The following is a 10,485-nucleotide window of genomic DNA, read 5'->3' as shown; positions in this document are numbered from 1 at the left end:
AAGAGAATCTTGAAATGTTCCTAGGTAGAAGGTTCTTAAAATATGGCTGACACGTTTGCAAGAAAAAATGAAATTGTCATGGTCCAATGATTCATTTTGGCTCAACCAATGGTGCTATTTCCCCAGCAGGTGGCAGTCCCTTAGCTGACCATGACAGATCTCAAAAAAAGCTAGGACGGTCAGAATTGGGTGGTCCTTTGGATGGGAGACTATTAGGAAATCCAAAACTGTAGGCTAGACTAAGAAGTTGAAAAACCTGCCTGCAAGAAGGCAGGAGCAAACCACTTCCATATGGTTGCCAAGAAAATTCCACCAATGGGTTCATGAAATAGCCTGTTAGGAGACCAACTTGGAACTTTGACAAATCATAGATGCTCCAAGTCTTGTGTGTTCACTCAAGGGATACCACAGTGGGCATAGCTAATCATGACATGTCCATTTCCCAGAAAGCAAGATTGTTCCTCGATAACCCATCAGCTCCTCCAGGATTTTTCTACCACGATTCTCAGCTCTTTTGTTTTCTTGGTAGGTGGGCTTCATCCCTGCTTCTAGGGTCTGGGATGGAACGTCAAGGCATTCTAGCAAGTAAAGATGATGCTAAAAACTGGGGTTTTGTTTTGCAGTTGACCAGATTCTCACACGTTCAGAGACACCAGGTTGCTTATGGTATATTGCCCTGATGCTACATGGTCACATGACCTTCTGTGATCTTAGACGTGACCGCTTCAGTTTTTAGCACTGCAAAATTAGGGCCACGCAGAGGAGTTCTCTTTAATGCTTCCCCTCTATTCGTTCTTGTTCAGTCTGAACAAAGATTTGGCTTGAGGAATTTCTTTTCAACGAAGAAGAGAATTTTGGTGGCCTTCTCCTGGGCAGGTGATGTGGTGACCAAAAGGTATGTGTGGAATCATAGAATTGTAGAACTGTAGAACTGTAGGATCATGGGTTGGAAGAGATCTCAGAGGTCCTCTAGTCCAAGTCCCTACCCAGGGGAGGAATCCTCAGAGCATCCCAGTCAAATGGCTATCTATTCTTTGTTGCAAATCTCCAGCGATGGAGCCCCCACAACCCCAGAAGGCGGCTTGTCCTCCATATACCGCCCATTCCCCATTGGTTTGCAACTTCCCTAATTCCTACCACTCCCTGAAATCCCAAAGGGAGACACGGTGGAGAAATTCCTCCCAGGCAGTTTTTACAGATTATGATAGGGAGGCTCCAGGATGATGGACAGACGTGGAACAGAAAACAGCCGCACCAGCCACATCCTTCCCCACTTCCAGCAATAAATCTAGCTCCAAAAGAACCACCCCGCCCCCCAGGGGCATTCAGAAGAAACCTTCAAGCACCTGCAAATGCAGTCAGAAAACAGAAGGTCTCTTTCGCAAGGGGAAGAAAGTTTCCAAGAGGTTGCAAGGCAGGGAAACTCATTAGCGAAGCAATCAGTTGGCGCTGCAGAAGGGGCATCCAGGCACCACCCAAAACAACATTCACTGCGGCAAACAAGCCAAAAGGGAGAACAGACTTGCTGGGAAGGTGTGAAAACCACTTCAGAACTTCATCCTTTTACAACCCTGTTATAGGGTGCCCTTGGCCATGTTGCACATTCCAGGCAATATATAAATATTAATTAACTTACCCTTATGAAACACTGCCTCGTTCAAGTCCCCTGTGAGAGCTGTAGTTAAAGCCATAATTACCAAACAGTCTGATGGGTTGGTTTTTTTAATTAAGGGATAGGCCTTTGCTTTCGTTCTCTCCCCCCCTCCCCGCTTGTTCTCTGCCATCTTTCAATGCTTCCAATACAGTGGAGCGCAAGAAAACATGATGTTACATGCATCCGTAAAGATTAGGCGATTGGGGAACGGCTCGAGGGGGCAGCCACCTGCCAGAAATTGGAAGGACCCATGTCAAAGCGAAGCATTCAGCAGCATATCAAACAGCATTTCCTAATCGAGACTGATCGAGCCAATGGGGGCTAGGAAAGAGGGGGCCATTCTTAATTTTTTAAAGCCCTTCCGAAAAGCCAAAACTGGTGATTAAAAACAAAGCTAATATTGACTCCTGTGGAGCCAATATGTATGTGTATATGTTATTGGCTATTCTAAAGCCTTTGACTGTGTGGGCCGTAACAAATGGTGGCAAGTTCTTAGTGGTAGGGGGATACCAAGTCATCTTGTATGCCTCCTGAAGAATCTGTATAACGACCAAGTAGCAACAGTAAGAACAGACCATGGAACAACGGACTGGTTTAAGATTGGGAAAGGAGTACGGCAGGGCTGTATACTCTCACCCTACCTATTCAACTTGTATGCAGAACACATCATGCGACAAGCTGGGCTTGAGGAATCCAAGGCTGGGGTTAAAATCTCTGGAAGAAACATTAATCTCAGCTATGCAGACGATACCACTTTGATGGCTGAAAGCGAAGAGGAACTGAGGAGCCTTATGATGAAGGTGAAAGAAGAAAGTGCAAAAGCTGGCTTGCAGCTAAACCTCAAAAAAACCAAGATTATGGCAACCAGCTTGATTGATAACAGGCAAATAGAGGGAGAAAACGTAGAGGCAGTGACAGACTTTGTATTTCTAGGTGCGAAGATTACTGCAGATGCTTATGTCAGGTGGGCAGCTATATACTGTCAATCAAATCAATCAATCAATAACAAGAGTAAAGAATCTGTGGTATGGTTTAAAGGCTGATTTGGCAATTAATACTCTTCAGCCAATTTGCTACCCAGCAGCTCTACGGTGCTACACATGGGACAGTTATGAGCCAATACTAATAAACTTTGTCTCACCCCATTGCCATACCAGTTTAGAAATAAGATTTTTAGAAGTCCATCCAAAATTATGCAGGTACATTTCTGAGCCCGCTGCTCCTAATAGACTGGTTTGATCTGCCCTTTTCCAAACAGATGCATTGCATTACCAGAACCTTTTCTCCAATGAATGGGTTTTGCCCTTTGGCTTTGAAATCTGTGTGCAACTAGCCTCAGACTTAAAGAGTCTGAAAATCTGCTCAGGTTTCTGCTTCCCAATTTCCAGGAAAAATAAGGAGTGGAATCGTTTGGAGTCGTATCTATGATTTAAGAGGGACTCACACCTCCACACCTTGGCCTCTCTTGTGATAAGTCGGAGGGGGAAGGAATTCTATTAGCCACCTTCTATATCAGTCTAATTGCTGTGTTCTGACACCTTGCTAACCCTAGGTGAACAAAACACAATTGTTGTGTCCACGAGTCAGGTTCTGTCCCAGCAAACAAATGATATTATGCCTTTGTATAATGGTTTGGCTCACTGCCATCTGCTAGGACAACAGCTGGATTCCTCCACAGCACACTGAACTGCAGCTATCTGATCCCATTGAGACTAAGTGAACTGGTTGTGCAATCACAGATAAAGTGTCTACAACCTTCAATCTGGCTGGGGAATTCTGGGAATTGAAGTCCACGTAGTGGAATTCTGGGAATTGAAGTCCAAGTTCAAGCTGCCAAGGTTGAGAAACACTGCTCTAAAGCATGTTATGTGACCTCAGTGTTTTGGGATGGGTGAGGTGGGACCACCTGGTCGATGTGCATAACTCTGCTTAATTTGACATGAAGTATGGCAGCCCTGTTGCATCTGGAGGAGCCTCCTTCCCAGTTGGTGGAACACAGGACTGGATTTTGGCCCCAGACTCACTCATGATGGTCCCAATGGTTCTGCAGCCCTTCAACTGGACACTTGGCAACCACTCTGGTCCAGAGATTCATTGCTTCTTCAGCTCTTTAGACTTAAGCCAATGTTCCTGCAATAAAGTGTCTCCCCAGTTGTATTGATGTAGCCCAAAAGAGCCCACAATCAATAGCCACCTGTTCTTATTGATTTTTTCCCCACCTCTATCCTCATAACCTTAAATGTAAACCCAACTCTTCTTCTCTCCATCATCCATGTCGAAATTCCTAGTTGATAGGATGCCATATTGCAAGCTTCAGAAGTGCTTAACAAGCTGCCTGGGGTTGGTTGAATCTAGTCAAGGCTTGATTTGCCCCTTGCTTGATGGAAGAAAGCAATAGTTCTCATTGCCAAGATGACTCAAGGGCGACCTCGAACATAGCTTAATTGGAGCAGAAGAGGAAGTTCAAGTGACTCAAGCTTCCTATTCTAATGTTTCCTAGGGCTGCCAACCATCCTAAGGAGCAGTGACTCATACATCCGCTCGCAAGGCCCAAGGCTTCCGGCTCACAGCTGAAAGTTGGTAAGGCATGTGTTCCAATGTAGAAACTGGCTGATTCTCTTCCAAGGAGGGATAGGCAGATTGGTTGTGCCTGGATGCAACCTAGAAAACTTCAGGAGTAGAGGTAAGGGAAAGGTTCTGAGATGCATTGGAAGAGGGGCCATGCAAAAACTTGAGAACAAGCTTGGATGCAGCCCTCAAGGTCTTCCAAAAGGTGCCCTGTGAGTTGTAGATGTGAAGGAGAAAGCTATTCTATGCAAAGGACCCAAGTTCACACAATATGCTAGTCTAGGTTCAAATGGGATTGCTCCTTTGTGGTTTGGCCTACTGTGGAAACCCAGCCACTGCTTAGCAGGGAGTGTAAGCCGGACCATCACATTCCACCATCCTATGCTTTATTTGGTAGGGCATCAGTTACAGAGCCCATTCATTTCTGCACTCTGTTTAGCCACAGCAAAATAATCCCAAGGAAGCATATACCTCATCATACCAATGGTTCCGGTGATCTAAGAGAAGAGGATCCAGATGCTTCCACCTGGCTAAGCGAGCACCTAGCATGGCCAGCTTTTTGCTATGGGGCTGCTTTCGGCAAAGACGTTCTCCACCCCTCCTTAATGAAATGAAATGACGTGCATCCTATTTTTACACACGGGCCTATCAAAATAGATGCACCTAGCCAGAAATACCAAATGGATCCTGTGATCCATTGAGAATAGCACATAAACTTTTCTTCAACGTGCAGAGGCTGAGCAGAAGTGAAACATTACAAGTATTCTTCTACTACAGAGGAGGGGAGGGGAGGGGAGGGGAGGGGAGGGGAGGGGAGGGGAGGGGAAAAACAAGGTGTCCATGTAGCACACCTACTCTGGTTAACAAATCAACATTTGCACCGCAGATTGAACTATAAACTAAGAAAACAGGCAGCATTCACCCAACTTGCTAAGGCACACACACAGAAAAAAGAATCAACACTAAATCTAACCAAATGAGCACTTGGGTCTGTAAGGAGCAGATGAAGAACGTAATGCAAACACAGCCATAAAGCAGTCCTTGATCAATAGCCATCCACAAGCTACTTAAAAACTACTGACAAGGGAATCTGCCATCTTCCCCAGCAGTCTGTTCCATGACCGAACGGTTGAACTGTTATTTTTCCTATGCTTCCGATTCTCCATGTCTTGCCTCTGGACCACTATTCCCTAAGTAGGGATGTGTGGACTCCAACTCCCAGAATTCCCCAGCCAATCATGGCCATTTCTGAGGATTCTGGGAATGGAAAGCCATAGATCTCGAAAGCCTTCATATCAGTGTGACAACAGAAAATATGTTTGCTCTGCACTTGTACAGCAGCATAAATCTCTTCCTTGCACTAAGTATCCCCAACGCCTTCCACTTTTCCTTAAAAGGGTTTATTCTCCTTGCCACCTTTCTCACTTTCCTTGTGATGCAGTTAGATATGTTGATGTCCTTCTTAGCATCTGGTGCCTAAAATTTGGGAAATATTCCAGCTATTGTCTGAACAAAGCAGAACAGAGTTGGTTCCATCATCTAGTGTTTTGGGCTCAACTAAACATGTGATGGAAGGCTGGACTGTGTGAGTTTCATTGCCTTTCCAGCACAACCTGGAGCAAGAATATATATATGTATTTATTTATTGGCATTCCAATGACCATGGCTACCAGGAATAGAAGCCATCACTCATCAGACCTGGCCACCAGGAAAGACAGCTATGCTTGCAGAATGCAGGCTTTGTTGATAAATAATCTTCTTGCCCAAGTGGCCAGAAGACGTAAGAGACCTTTTCTGGAGTTAATCTCTCCACATGGGAGGACATTGGCTTTGACTCAAAGTCAACTGAATGGTCCTCTCCAGTGGATTTGGGCAGCTAGATGACTTTGCCTTTTGCTAATCTGAGAGCAAAGCCTACTCCTTTTACCTGTGTATATGCACGTATGCGTACGCATCCAGGTACACTTACGCACTTTCCATCTCTGTCATTTGTGCGGGGTCTACAGCTTCTAAAGCATTCCTGGAGCAGTGAGTCATCTAGCAGACATATAAATTAAGCAGCAAAAGTACGACAGATTAGAATTAATGGTACTGCTCAAGGTTTTAAACACTCAGGCAGGCCAATACAAAGCTTTCAAAGGAGGCCAGCAGTTTTCCAAGTTAGCAGGATCATGCGCTGCAGAAAGGAATGGGGTGAGCCGCCTGCTGCTGTCGATGGTTTAATTGGGAAATTAGAAAATGCTTGGAAGGTTTCTCCCGGTCTTGCTTTCAAGTCACAGAGCACAAAGCGACCAGTGTTTGGGCTGCTGACAACAAACGAAATGAACGCTAAGTAACATCCGTGGGATTTCTTTTATAGGAAAGCTACTTAGAGGACCGTGTTCCCAAGAGAGAAGTTTCCCAAGTCTTCGTAAACATCAGAGGGGGCGAGAAAATTCTTCGGAGGGTGACTCAGGCATGGCTGGGATCCAGTCTCAGATGAAGATGAGGCCCACAGCCACACCTGGTAATAGCTCAGGAGTTAGAGGGGAAGCAGGGAGACGCAACATAGCTTGTTCAAGAGGCAGGAGGTGTAAGATGAATAGGGTCAGCCTTGGAACAGGTTTACTTCTTCCAAGCCTGGGGGATTTCTTGTCTCTTTTGATCCCTCCCGTGCTTACCAATGGGACCTACCATTCAGGCCACGTAAGAAGCTCCACCTGAAGGTTGGCATTGATAGCCATCATGCCAAGTCCTCCTGGGTTTAATTCTTCTTAGCTCACATCAGCCCAACTCATGACATCCATCTGCTATTTTCCTGCAAGAGCCTAGCCTCTTGGAAGGTGGACTTGCAAGGAAGCTTGCAGATTAAAGGTGGCATTTTTCTCGTGGGACTGACTTGGTAAGATTCTTGGAGCAGACCCCACCTCTTTCCCTTTCTATCAACCGTCTCTGCCCCCTTGCTTTTCCAGCAGGCGCCCCCTCCATCTGTTCATGATATGGTCTTTGGAATGCTGAAGCAGCGTATCTTTGGCAGGGGATTCCACAATGTCTTAATAGGTCAAGTCTATCTTTAAACACCGCTGTTCAAAATAGAAGACATCGCTCATCAGACCTGGATAAGAGCAACACGCAGCAGAGTTGGCCAACTTCTTTTCTCTTGGGGAGTTGGTCCCACCGCAGAATGCAACTACCTTGAGTTTTTAAGTTAATCCAAAAAGATCAGACTCTTCCCAAAATAGAGTATAGAGGATTTCTCTATTCCTTGCAGCATAACAGGGTGGTGGGGCAGGAGAGGGGAGAAACAATGTGCACGGTTGCTGTGTCAACAGTCCCAGAACCCAATCAAGTCAAGAACATACAAGGGGATTTTTAAGAAGCTGATATCCTATGTTCATGATGAATCATTGTTATTAAAACAAAATGTCACCCAAATGGATCTTTAAAGCACAAAGATGATAGAGGTGATAGATAGATAGATAGATAGATAGATAGATAGATAGATAGATAGATAGAGACAGAAACAAGATAGGGGGTGTGTGAGAGAGAGACAGATAGAGAGATGATAGATGATAGGTAGGTAAGTAGGTAAGTAGGTAGGTAGATAATAGATAGATAGATAGATAGATAGATAGATAGATAGATATAGAGTTATAGAAAGAAATGAGAGATGGGCGGGTGTGACACAGAGAGAGAGAGATGATAGATGATAGATAGATAGATAGATAGATAGATAGATAGATAGATAGATAGATAGAGATAGATACATAGATAGATAGATAGATAACAGACAGATCTAACTCCCCAGAGAATTATATATAGGACTATCGATTTAAAATAAGGAGTAAACAAAATAATTAAGCTTAAGCTGTTTTTTGAAAACAGCCAAATGTGGGAAAGGGCAGAGTTCAAGGAGGTACAGGCCAAAAATGCCACCTTAGTTATAGGGAAGGTTACGATCTACCCCTGAATCAAGTCCAGCTTTCCTTAACGGGTGGGGGGGAAATAAATGACTACAAACTTTGCCAGCTGGTATCTGTCTCACGCGAGTGGTGGGCAGAGATGCAACTGCCAAAGAGGAATATCTGTTGGCAGAGCCTTCATTTCAGACAGCCAGCAAGGAGGCATATTTTGGACTGAGTCGGCATTTGGCTGGGGAGTGGTGAAGGGTATCAGTTTCTATAAACAAGTTAGCAAATAGCTATGCCAGGGACTAAATTAGACTCTGTGTCAGTCAGCTAGCCCAACACATCATCTTTGATTTCTCAGGGGCAAGGAGGAGGGAAGGATGATCTAAATTCCTCCAAGGGAGCTCCCCCACCAGCATGTCTAACAAGGTGTTAGACTGAAACCAACATTTAGGCTTACAGTTTCTAGACCTCATGAACCTTGGGTATAGTTACACTTATAGATCCAACATGCTTTCTCTCAAGGAATCCTGGGGATAGTGATGTAGCAGAACAGATGAGATGAAAAATAAACAAGTTCCAATGTTTTCATGTTGATAAATGGCCACTGCCTGGTGGAAAGGTCACCATAAGGTGAAGCTTCCACTCAGTTGCAAGATGGTGATGGAAAGTGAAGTGATGGAGCACAAGAAAAGTGTCTTGAAAGGAAAAGAAAAGAAAAGAAAAGGCTTGAGGTCCACTGAGAAGTTTCAAATGACTTATCTAAACTCTTCCACCAGCATTGTAGTGTCCTTGCCTTTGGGGAAACACCGTTTCCTTGACTTTGGCATTCAGAGGAAATTTGGGGGCCACTGAGCTCAGTGAGCCCACGTCTTGGTTCTCCCTGCAACTCCTGAAGCATCAAAAGATGATTCAGTGGTGTCCTAATGTTCCACCCCAAGTCATACCACTGATTAACTATGTCCCATATATTAAGTCACAGTTTCCCAGAGAGATTGTGCTTAGTTTGCTTCTAAAGTAAACACAGCTTGAAGTCAAACTGTAGGATTTTCTGCCAAGTACAGTGAGGATGGTCACCAGTTCAGAGACTTTTGGAAGGGACGGGGCAACTTCACAGAGGACCAAACTATCAATGTCTGTTAGTCTTACGGCTGTTTACAGCCTCCTAAATCACATCTATTCAACTTGTCATGCTATCTGATTTGTAAGCAACATTGGAAAGAGATGACCACCCACTTCTTCGTGTTTCCTGAACTGGCCAAAACATCTGGCTGGCCACTTCTGAAACAGAACCTTGATGAGATGAGTCTTCAAGAGGCCACGTCTTACAGGTTGTTTTTTAGGAAGCCCAGAAGATCAGCGGAAGCCAGCCTCATCCTAAACTCTGACGCTATTTTCCCCTGCAGGATCAGAGGACGATACCGCAGAACCAGTTCTGACTCTGAGCAAACTTGGGTGGGCTTTTCTGATCTGCCAGGAAAAATAAGGAAATGTTTACTACTGAGTGCAGGACTAATGGTGAAGTGATGTTTGAAGGAGCCTGAGCTGGGAACGGCTGGTGGGAGCCATCCAGCAACCTGCTACTTAGTATTGGCGGGGGGGGGGGGAGTGGGTCTTTCCTCTCATCAACAAAGAAGATTAAAGGTTTTTACATTGTTGATTTAGCAAGAGAAATGAGTGTTTGAGTTCCATCCTCCTCCCTCAGCGTCCCATCCTGACTAGGCGATATTAACTAATGTTTGCTTTGTGAGGCTAAAGTGAGGGCAGGAAAGGCATTTATAGAGAAGAAAGATTCAAGCAGCCGTCCATTCAGCTTTTGAGCGAGGATTCAGAAGGAGGGAGGCATCTCTGAGCGCGCATTCCTTCTCCCCCAGCAACAAAACAACTTGAGTGAGCTCTAATCCAGTGAAGGAAGAGGAACGAGGCCACTGGCAGGGGAATTATTTACCAGAGAGACTCAGGAGAAAAAAAGAAGTTGCTTAGAATTGCTTTCAGAAGAGGATGGTAATGAGAACTTTAGGCAATTCAGGGCTGAGGTCAGAGAAGGTCAAGTAGGCGCTGCCCCCACGCGATCGATGCCCCACACGTGTTTAAAAAAAAAAAGGATTGCTCACCGGCAGCCACCACACTGATATTTTTTGACACCTCTTGCATTTGGCACTGTAAAAAGTATCATTGTTAGCATTATTTTCTTATGTGTCACCAAACTAGGTTGCCTTACAGCTTCCATAATGAAAATTGCGACCATCCCTTGCTGAAATTAAAATCAGTGAGAGAAGTGATTGCCAACTTTTTTCATGTTTGGTCCTCGCAGCTCACAAGGCAGGTGGATCAGAGGCCTCCTTTCCATGTTCCCCTTCAACATCTCCAAGAACT

The sequence above is a fragment of the Candoia aspera genome, chromosome 14, assembly GCF_035149785.1.
Source record: "Candoia aspera isolate rCanAsp1 chromosome 14, rCanAsp1.hap2, whole genome shotgun sequence".
NCBI classification, from domain to species: domain Eukaryota; kingdom Metazoa; phylum Chordata; class Lepidosauria; order Squamata; family Boidae; genus Candoia; species Candoia aspera.
This window is presented reverse-complemented; position numbering follows the sequence as displayed.